Genomic DNA, 9167 nt, shown 5'->3' with positions numbered 1-9167 from the left:
AACATGACACGAACATTTTGGTTTGAACGTACCATTACAACTTTGGATATATGTCATACCAACATCTGGAATAAATCCAAATACAACATTTTTGTTGGTGGTCGCCTCGCCTGCCTTGTCCATGTACGATGTCATGACCCCCTTTCCTTTTGGTAGAGATGCAAATATATCTATTACACTTATTTATTACATGGAAACTAGTTTCAATTCATTTTAGGTTTGCACAGCTCTGTATTTTGAGCCAGCCCTGTGTGTCCATAAAGCCTTTGTTGCTGTAATTTAATGTTTAAAATGTGCCCCCCCTCGCCTGATCCGCTGCTCTCTGTGTACAATTACAAGGTGACCAACAAACCATAAGGTGCATCACATTATGCCGCGTTGATCATCATACGCATAATCTGATGGCACAAACGAAAAGCGTGGATTTGGTGAAGGCAATCCGGGGGGGTCGTCTTGAAACAAACAACTCCGGCTGCTGAAGTGAGCTCTGACAGAAGCGTTATGTATCGCCAGCTTTAACGGGCTCTCCTCGTGCAGGATATTCATCAAGTGGAGCAGGTGCCCGCAGACTTTATTTTGCATGGCAGCATCTAATTACTTTGCCGAGGAGATGCCAAGGAAGGAGACGGAGCCATGTTCAATATGCCTCGCTCTGCCATTTCGTGATGCTTGTTTACCAAAGGTTTTCCGTCGATCATAAGGCAGCCAGCAGGTGGCTGGGGAAGCTACACAGAAACGGTTCTGGCACTCTCGGGTGGATTAATTTTTGCGCACTCCTAAATTAATTATGACTGATTCACACCCTCGAGTGAATCCCTACTTCGCCGGGTTGATCCTCGCAATCTGCGGTTCAGCAGCTCGTTCCGGCCCCGTCACCAGCTTTCTGCTCGTGTTCACATATCTCCTCCATATTTCCTCTGGGCCAATCAGTTTTGTTTTTTTTTCCAGAGGGGAACATAACGTGCCCCATATAAGTGGCGGCCATGCCGTTTTCTACTCAGGCGCAATCAGCACGTAAGAAGTGAGTAGGAGAAATGAAAGCACTCGGGTCACACCTACCATGTTTTCTTTCCTTGAAACGCACCCGGAATCCAAAGGGCCATCACTGCCACTTGCATTAAATAAACTCCCCTGAGTAAACACGAATACAGTCTGTCCAGAGGGGAGACCAGGCCACCGCTCTGCAAATGCAGTACACAGCTAATGGTTCATGAGCTGCAGATTCAAGGGGCAGCGCGCTAATGTTTTTTTGTTTTGTCTTTAATGCATGCATTCCAGGAGATGTCATCTCCGCAAAGGTGCACCTTTGTTTTGCAGAGGCTGAATTAAATGTGCCCAAGGGCAGATGCATTTTGCATTTTTTTCTTTCTTTTTTCCTGCTTTATCTGCCAGTTACAGCCTTTAGTAGATATCAGAGGCCCTCAACAAATGGCCTCTTTTTCCTGAATGTTTAGTCACTGTCAATAACATTTCCTTTTCACGATTGCTGTCCCGAGGCGCAACTCTGACAGTGACATTGATGGTTGCTGTCCTTTCACCAAAAAGAACTCTTCACAGGTACAGCCACTGCAAAACTGAACTTTGAATGCGGAGAACTAAAGATACAAAGTAAAGAGTGTCTCCACAGCTGTAATATATGTTTTCAAAGCTAAATTAATAAATGGTTTATAGCTCTGGTTTGAGAGTACATCATAAAATGAAGGCTAACATTTTGTAAATAAGATGTGATAATATATCAGTACTTTGAAATGTTATATCATTTTAATACAATATAATCTTTATTCACGCTATCATTATCCTTAAGTTTTCAGAAATAGTTGATTTGGTGACACCTCTGGTGCAGTTGAATCCTACAACAAACACCTGTCGAGCAGCAGATCTTGCACACGTGCAACATAAGACCGACTGTATGTGTTTACGGTGCACAAACATAACTCAAGTAGCTTTGGTAAAACTAACTTTGCGTTCCTCGTGAGCGCCTCCCAGCAAAAGCCACCTCGTGCTCTGCCGGCTGAATGCATCTAATATGAAACAGTGGCAGTTAATTCAACGCTGATGCGGTTATAAAAACAGTAACCGATAAACAGTGAGACAGTTATTAATGAGATAACATTAGTGGAGTAGTTGTGCTGGATTAGAAGCTCACAGTGGAAGCTAATATATAGAGATCTGTTTACAGATTGTAAAATATATTTAACGGCTTATGTGTGTAACTTAACAACTGCATATTGGCTTTTTCCTCTTCAGTCCACACGTGAAGCAATTACTATGGAAGAAATTACACTCACTTTTATTCGCCCCCCTGAGTCCAATTTCACGATAACAACAATGTTATTGAGGTACAAACAGCTCGTTCTTTCCCTTTCCCTTTATTGAAAACGCCTCGGTGTCACGCGGGACACTCGAGACTGAGGTGTTGCGGCCTGTCAGCACGCCGCTCACAGGCACAGGAAGTTGCAGTTTTGAATGTAACGGCTGCGGAGAGCCGCGGAAGTGAAAAGTGCCGTGCTGTCGTGCCATATGCTTCGCCGCGCTGTCTGCAAACCCTGACTGGTCCCTTTGATTACACTTTACACATTGTTAACCATACAGCCGACGCGTCGGCGCCTCCGAGTGTCGTCGGCCAAGCCTCGGTGACTTTTTGCAGGGGACGTGACATCAGTGTGAAAACATAAGCATATTTATGTTGCATGGGAACTGTTCCTGCTTTTTTTTCCTTCCCTCTTTTTTTTTTTCAAATATACGGCAGGAGTTACGACTATTCTTTACACTGAGTGCATTGATCATGTATCACTGCTACATGATAGATTAAAAGATGATGTCATGTCCTTCATAACAGCAGAAAACTTGCGGAGAGAATGGAGGCAATGGTGAAAATCTCTTAATATCATGTTTGGTACATTTATCACCATAGCAGTGCATCAATATGTTTATGCACACTGAAAACAATGTAAAATGAAGTTGGCGCTGCAATCTTCAGTCTTTATCCATTCGGACGGTAGGTTCATATGAGAGAAACTTGGTGCCCAAGCGTATTGGATGCTTCGTACTGAATCAATCACGGTGTTCGTGCTAGTGGAACGCCGTGATTTGCGCCCCACTATTTCCATTTAGGAAAGGGGTTAGTCACATTTCCAAAAACCGCCGTCCCCATAGGATACCGGTGTCTCTCGAACAGCTATTTATCGTCCGGGGCAGCCTGGTCCTTTCCACTACACAGTGTCATGAGAAGCTGTAATTCTCTCTCAGTATCCTCGGCACGATCTCTCTCTCCCTCTCCCCTCTCCCCTCTCCCTCTCCCTCTCCCTCTCTCTCTCTCTTTCTCTCTCTCTCTCTCCACAAAGAGCCAAGCCAAAGCAACTTGCATACAAAATAGCTGACTCAATCATCCAGCTGCATAATCAAGATAACGGAGACGGGGACAGGGGAAGGGAGATGTGAGGGCGAGTGCGAGAGACAGCTTTAGCAGCAGCAGCAAAATCAAGACGCTTTTTCAAACGGCTCCAACTCCAGACATTAAAAAGTTGAGAAGACGTCGGTTCGCACTAAGGGGCCGAGCTGGGCCTCATCTCCGGTTGGAAATTTGCCAGAGCAAACGCCGGCATTTGACACAACGGCTCGCGGCTCAAGACGTGACTGTTTAGGCGTTCCCCTTTTTCAACGTACTTTGGAGGCAGCGACACATTATTGAGACAGAAGAGAGGATGCAGCTCGCGCACAACCACGTCCCGTGGTGCGGCCGAGTGGAGAGCCGCAGACGCGTCCCTCCGGGCTTGTCATTTCTTTGGCTGTGGCCGCAGGTGTAGATTATATTAAACCTGGCATGGTTTCAGCATTTTCCAACCCCTGTGCTTTTTCGACTACAGACCACCAGCCCCCCTCCCACCTCCCACCCACACATACACACCCACACACACCCACACACACCCACACACACGCACCATCTACCACCTCCTCCTCTGACAGAATTCAGATAATCTTCATTTGTGTGAGAGACGATGGAGCCGGCTGAGCACCTTTGGAAATCAAGCCCGTTTCGGAAAAAAAGAAATCGATCCACACGAAGCATTGTGCAGTTCAGATAAATCAACGTGTCTTAGTGTGCAGTTCTGCGGCGCGCATTTTCCCAGACAGATGGCCACGGAACGCAGCGAAAATCCTCAGCTAATCTGAGTGCAGACTCGCACTACACCGTAGCCTGTACTGTAAGTACAACACTGTGTAGTGACAACACTGAGAGGTTCTGGCAACGCCACGCACTAATCATTCTAATGGTCGTGCTTTGAAAACTGCATGAGTCATGCAGGTTTGGCTCGTCTTAGTGCAATGTTTTTGTTGCACTGGGGATGTGATGGGGAGACGCGGTGTGAGAGCTGACTGGTCATTTTGCATTTTGTTCTTGCGTGTGGGCCGGGTAAGATTTCCCCCTTTTTAAAAAATGTGCTCTTCAAGAGCAAAAGTCGCACAATGAGGCCTCGTTGAGAGCCACACATGTGGTCGTCATGTGGGTGTGTGAAGGATGAGAGACGAGGTCCCTGACAGGTGAGGCGGCCGGGGAGCTGTCCGCGGTGCTGAAGCGACAAAAATCACTGCTCGGTGTGTGAGTGGAGCTTTTTACACTTTGCAAAAGTACTTTGACTGGATCTGGTTGAGGTGGAGGGTTTGTACACAGCCAATCTATACTGCAAATGAATATTCAGATTGATAAAACTTAGGGGGGGGGGACTTAAAAGGTTATTTCCTACATGCATGAAGCGGAAGAGAACAAGTGACAGTGCGTGTCACCTTGCAAAGAAACCAATGCCAAAGGACCCTGACAAGTTCAGCAGGTCCGTGTTCGCCTTGTTGCACGAGCAGAACGAAACGTTCCAACCGTCAAACGTGCACGTCCCCCTGCGCACGCGCACGCGCACGAGCCAAAGTGCCGTGAAAAGTCGGTTGTAAACTCTGCGGTATTAAAAGTACATTATTATTATTATTTTTTTCTCCAAAGAATCCGGCAACACTGCACCGTCTTACCTGCCTCGACGATGTCGGAGCGCAGCAGGAGCTTCTCCCCGGTGCAAAGCTGGCAGCTCCGTGTATGTCACCACCAACACACGAGACTTGCTTTTCTGTTTCTTCTTCCTCCTCTTCTTCTTCTGTTGGATTGTAGACGATGGAATAGAAACTGAAAGGTGTGGGGGGGATGAGAAGAAAAGGAAAAAGGAAGAATCCCAGTTTTGTGTTTGTGCCGAGTGGAGGCGCGCGGAGCGGCGGCCGACTGCGTCAAGGGGACAAGTCTCACAGATCCATTTGGCCGCGAGTGGTTCTGTTCGTAATGCGGCGCCGAGCTCCTCTGCAGCGGCTCGTCTATGTGTGGCCCCGCGCCGAACGACACCCGGAGCCCCGCTTCGACTCCCCCGTCGCGCCGAGAGCTGACGCCGGCCGGCTGACCACGATCATCGGAGGCGGGTGTCGGAGGGCAGCGGGCTGGGTCGGTGTGCGGCGGGGCGCACAGCCGCGATCAGTCGGACGGGCTGCGGGCAGGCGCGCGCGTTGATCCTCCGGTCTCGCCGAGGCGAAGTTTAAATCTCATAACAGGATTTGTTCGTGCACCAGCGAGGCTATAAACGGTGGCGACCGCGGCTCAACGCGGATTGCCCCGGAGTGTTCTCTGTGTGTGTGTGTGTGTGTGTGTGTGTGTGGCAACTCCTGCGGCTGGAGTGGCGAGTGGCGACGACGACGCGCGGCGGGGGCAGCGGCGTCTTGCAAATACACACGGAACAGTTTGGGGTTTAATGAAGACAGTCGGAGTGAGAAGTGTCAGCGACGTCACCGGGGCTGTGGGGGCTTATCTGTGAGCAAACTACCCCCCTCCCTCCCTCCCTCTCCTCCCTCTCCTCCTCTGCATGTGCTGCGCCACCGCGCTGGAGATGCCTTTGAATTGCCCCATTCCACAGTCCGGTGTTGGAACTTACAGTACGTGTTTAATGTGTTATTGCGCGACAGGAGATAATTCTTTTCCTCACCCAAACTAACACCGGTCCAACCAGCAGGGGGCCCCTTCATATTCCAAAACAGGTGTTTGATAATGTCCATTTAATATTTGCTGAAGAAGTGATTCCCCCAATTAAGGAAATAAAGGGGGTATGAACAACATTGACCTGGGCCTTGTGTTTTATCCTATGTATACACGGCCTATATACGCCGGTTTACAGGCATGTGCCACTGCAGTACACACTGACACACTAATATAATTAGAAACCATTAAGGAGACCCCCTTTTTAAAGGGTTAAATGGTGGGGGCGTGTGGGAAGAGGGCGGAGCGAGGGCTCCCTATTGAAGTGGACCATATTTCACCGAAGAGGTCACCCTCCGGTCGGTATGCTGGTAAATCAATACACATCAATGGTAAATTATTGAACACTGGAACCTGCAGAATACAAACTCCCACCCATGAGGACCCCTGCACCGTGTGATGCGGCAGCAGGAACAGGGGATGCTGTTTGCATGCTTGAATGCAGGTATATTTAAAGTTGTGGTTATCCAACTGTCTCTTTTCTCTTTCTTTGGGTCCGTGCGTGAAGAAAATCCAAAATATGAAAAGGGCTAATGTGGCCACAACTTCAGAAAAACCTGCAGGGGAATTCATGGCGATGTTGATCGAACCCCTCCCCGAATAGGATCGGTGCAAAAGGAGCTGAAAACTGAAAAATCTCTATACCTCGAGGGGTTAAACCCAGATTGGCTGTCCCTGTGTAAATGCAGTCCCCCCCCCCCCCGATTTAATTTATGGAGAGTGCAGCCTGATGTGCTCTGTAATGACGTAGTCTGGGGGATGACCCCAGCGAGTCTCGGAAGCGGCGGCCGGGCTGCAGATGCTCCTCTCTGAGAGGAGGGGAGCAAGTGGTTGTGTGAGGACTTGGCACAGACGCCTGCACCGTCTTGTCTCATTGCAGCAGTCACGTTGGAGCTGAGAAATGTGGGACGTGGTCGGGGGGCCCGGGCCCGGGAAGCCGCAGCCGCTGCAGCTGCAGCGCTACAGAATTACAGACACGCTTGTACATCATGCTGCCAAATACCTCTTCACGACCCCGCGGGCCGAGCCTGAAACCTGACCCCCTGCAGGGACACTGAAGCCTCTGTGCCCTTTGTGCTGCCACCGCACACCACCCTGAATTCACAAAGAGAAGGTGTGGAGATAACAAGACCCACGGCCCGGCGAGGTTCTCCTTACTTCTCTCGAGCTGGGAAAGGCAACACGAATTCTGGGGAGCGCTTTCCGCCTCGCTTCTGAATCCGAACATGCTCAATATTTCCCAGGACACATGGGGAGAGGGGGCCTTTTCATTGGGGGATCTTTGTTTTGTTTAGCTTTCTTTTCAAACGCAACGCGAGGACTCGGCACCTTTTTTCCGAGCGCGGCAGATGGTTTGGGCTTAATGGGTTTTTTATAATGAACCTTCCCGGGTGAATTTACCTTGAGGCCACCGTTGCTTTAATGTTGTCCAGGTATGAGCCTTCGATTCCCAGTGGACAGAGCTGTCGTTGTTCATACTGCACTAATGATTTATAATGCACAGAGGTGTGGGAGCATATACGAGGGAATATATTTCTCTCTGTTGGAACCAGATGTGTAACGCCATGGCGCCCCGTCACTCTGCTACCGGGTTTATTGATGTGGTGGGTTTGTTAAAATCTAGAAAAATCTGTTTTTCGCTTTGGTGCGAATGGATGCCATATGACGTGAAGATGGTCTCAGAGGAAATAGGTTTGTTTGCATTTTTAAAATTCAGCTCTCTTGTTTGTTCCGTCACTTCGCTTTGGAGAGGGACGCTTCCGGTCAAACTGATACTGACAGGGGATTCAAGTTGAAGCTGCGCGTCCTGTTGAACTTGTTTGTTGACTGTCCTTTCTAAACAAGTACACACAGCAATGACTTCGTCAATTCAGAATAATCCATACATGCTTCAAGATACATTCCATTACTCCCCCAGCGGATACCAAAATCAAACATTGGTCTCAATTATATTTGCCGCTGATTTTTCTAGTCTATTTCACGAATGGTTGAGCAAAGTCTGACTGACAGACAATTTTCTCATTGATATTAATCTTATTTATTTTGTACTTTGGCTTTCTCACGCTTATCCAATATCTACATATTGAATATTTAACTTCAATACAAATCAACGTTTCGCTGCGATAAAATACTCAATTGAATTCAGGGATTATGCCCTCGAGATCCCAGAAACAATAACCAATGTTTTATCCTTCATAAAACCTCTGTGCAAATGGATGTAGACATTACAGGCTTTTTGTATTTGTCTCAAAGTCTGTGGTGTTTGAGAATAAGCGTGCGACCGCTGAGCAAAGGAGACTAACGCCACTCTACATACATCTACAAATACTTACTGTCAATCTAAGAGAACCTGGAGAGTAACAGAAAAAGAAAAATTCATAGAAATGCTGCTTTCCCTATTGGACAGTTTGACTTGCCAGGTAATGTGTCATGCAAATCCGGAGAAACTGCTGCAAATGAGAAGATTACATTATTATATTATGTCACTAAATGAAGTCCAGCCGGTCCGAGTTTAGGTGAAGAAAAGACCGGTGCAACGCATTATTCAAATCCTTCATTTACTAGCTAAGCCAATTTGGTGCTGAGGCAACTAACCGGGCTGGCAGTTTAATGGAATATCTGCTGTCAGTGAAATTCAGGAGATCCATCTTACTCGGGACGCAATGTAATGTGGGAGAGATTGGGAAGCCGCACTCAGAGGTGCCTGCTGCATCTCACAGCCCTCGCACAGTTATACACCTTGTTATTGTCCTCGCGGCATCACACAAACACCGTGAACACACGGGAGCGCCGCAGCCGTCTGAAGTGATTGCACGTGACACGGCATTGATGTGTCTCTCTCTGCAATTGTCTCCGTCTTCACAGGCGACAAACACACAGAAGTAGAATAAAACCAAGTCCAAAATAAAGTGGAGTAAAGAAAAATAATAATAATCTGTCTCATGATCCAAGTTCGTCCCTGCGACACAATTTGATTTCATGGAGATATCAATTTTTTGAACTCATCATATCTGAACACATATGTTAGCAGTGTTGGAGAAAGTCTTGCGGTACTTTTGTTAAAGTACACAAGAATCAAACCTGAAAACTGTGCTTCCAAGTTTCA

General features: G+C 47.7%; 1 protein-coding gene across 1 annotated transcript in view; it reads right to left on the bottom strand.

The window, feature by feature from the left end:
- elfn1a (extracellular leucine-rich repeat and fibronectin type III domain containing 1a) overlaps positions 1-5770 on the bottom strand; it is a 64288-nt gene extending 58518 nt beyond the window's left edge. Inside the window, exon 1 of the mRNA XM_035616525.2 lies at positions 5020-5770. The gene's annotated coding sequence lies outside the window, so the exon portion shown is untranslated. The remainder of the gene's footprint in view (positions 1-5019) is intronic.
- Between the last annotated feature and the right edge of the window lie 3397 nt (positions 5771-9167).

This window comes from Scophthalmus maximus, chromosome 17 (assembly GCF_022379125.1).
Source record: "Scophthalmus maximus strain ysfricsl-2021 chromosome 17, ASM2237912v1, whole genome shotgun sequence".
Taxonomy (NCBI): domain Eukaryota; kingdom Metazoa; phylum Chordata; class Actinopteri; order Pleuronectiformes; family Scophthalmidae; genus Scophthalmus; species Scophthalmus maximus.
This window is presented reverse-complemented; position numbering and strand designations above follow the sequence as displayed.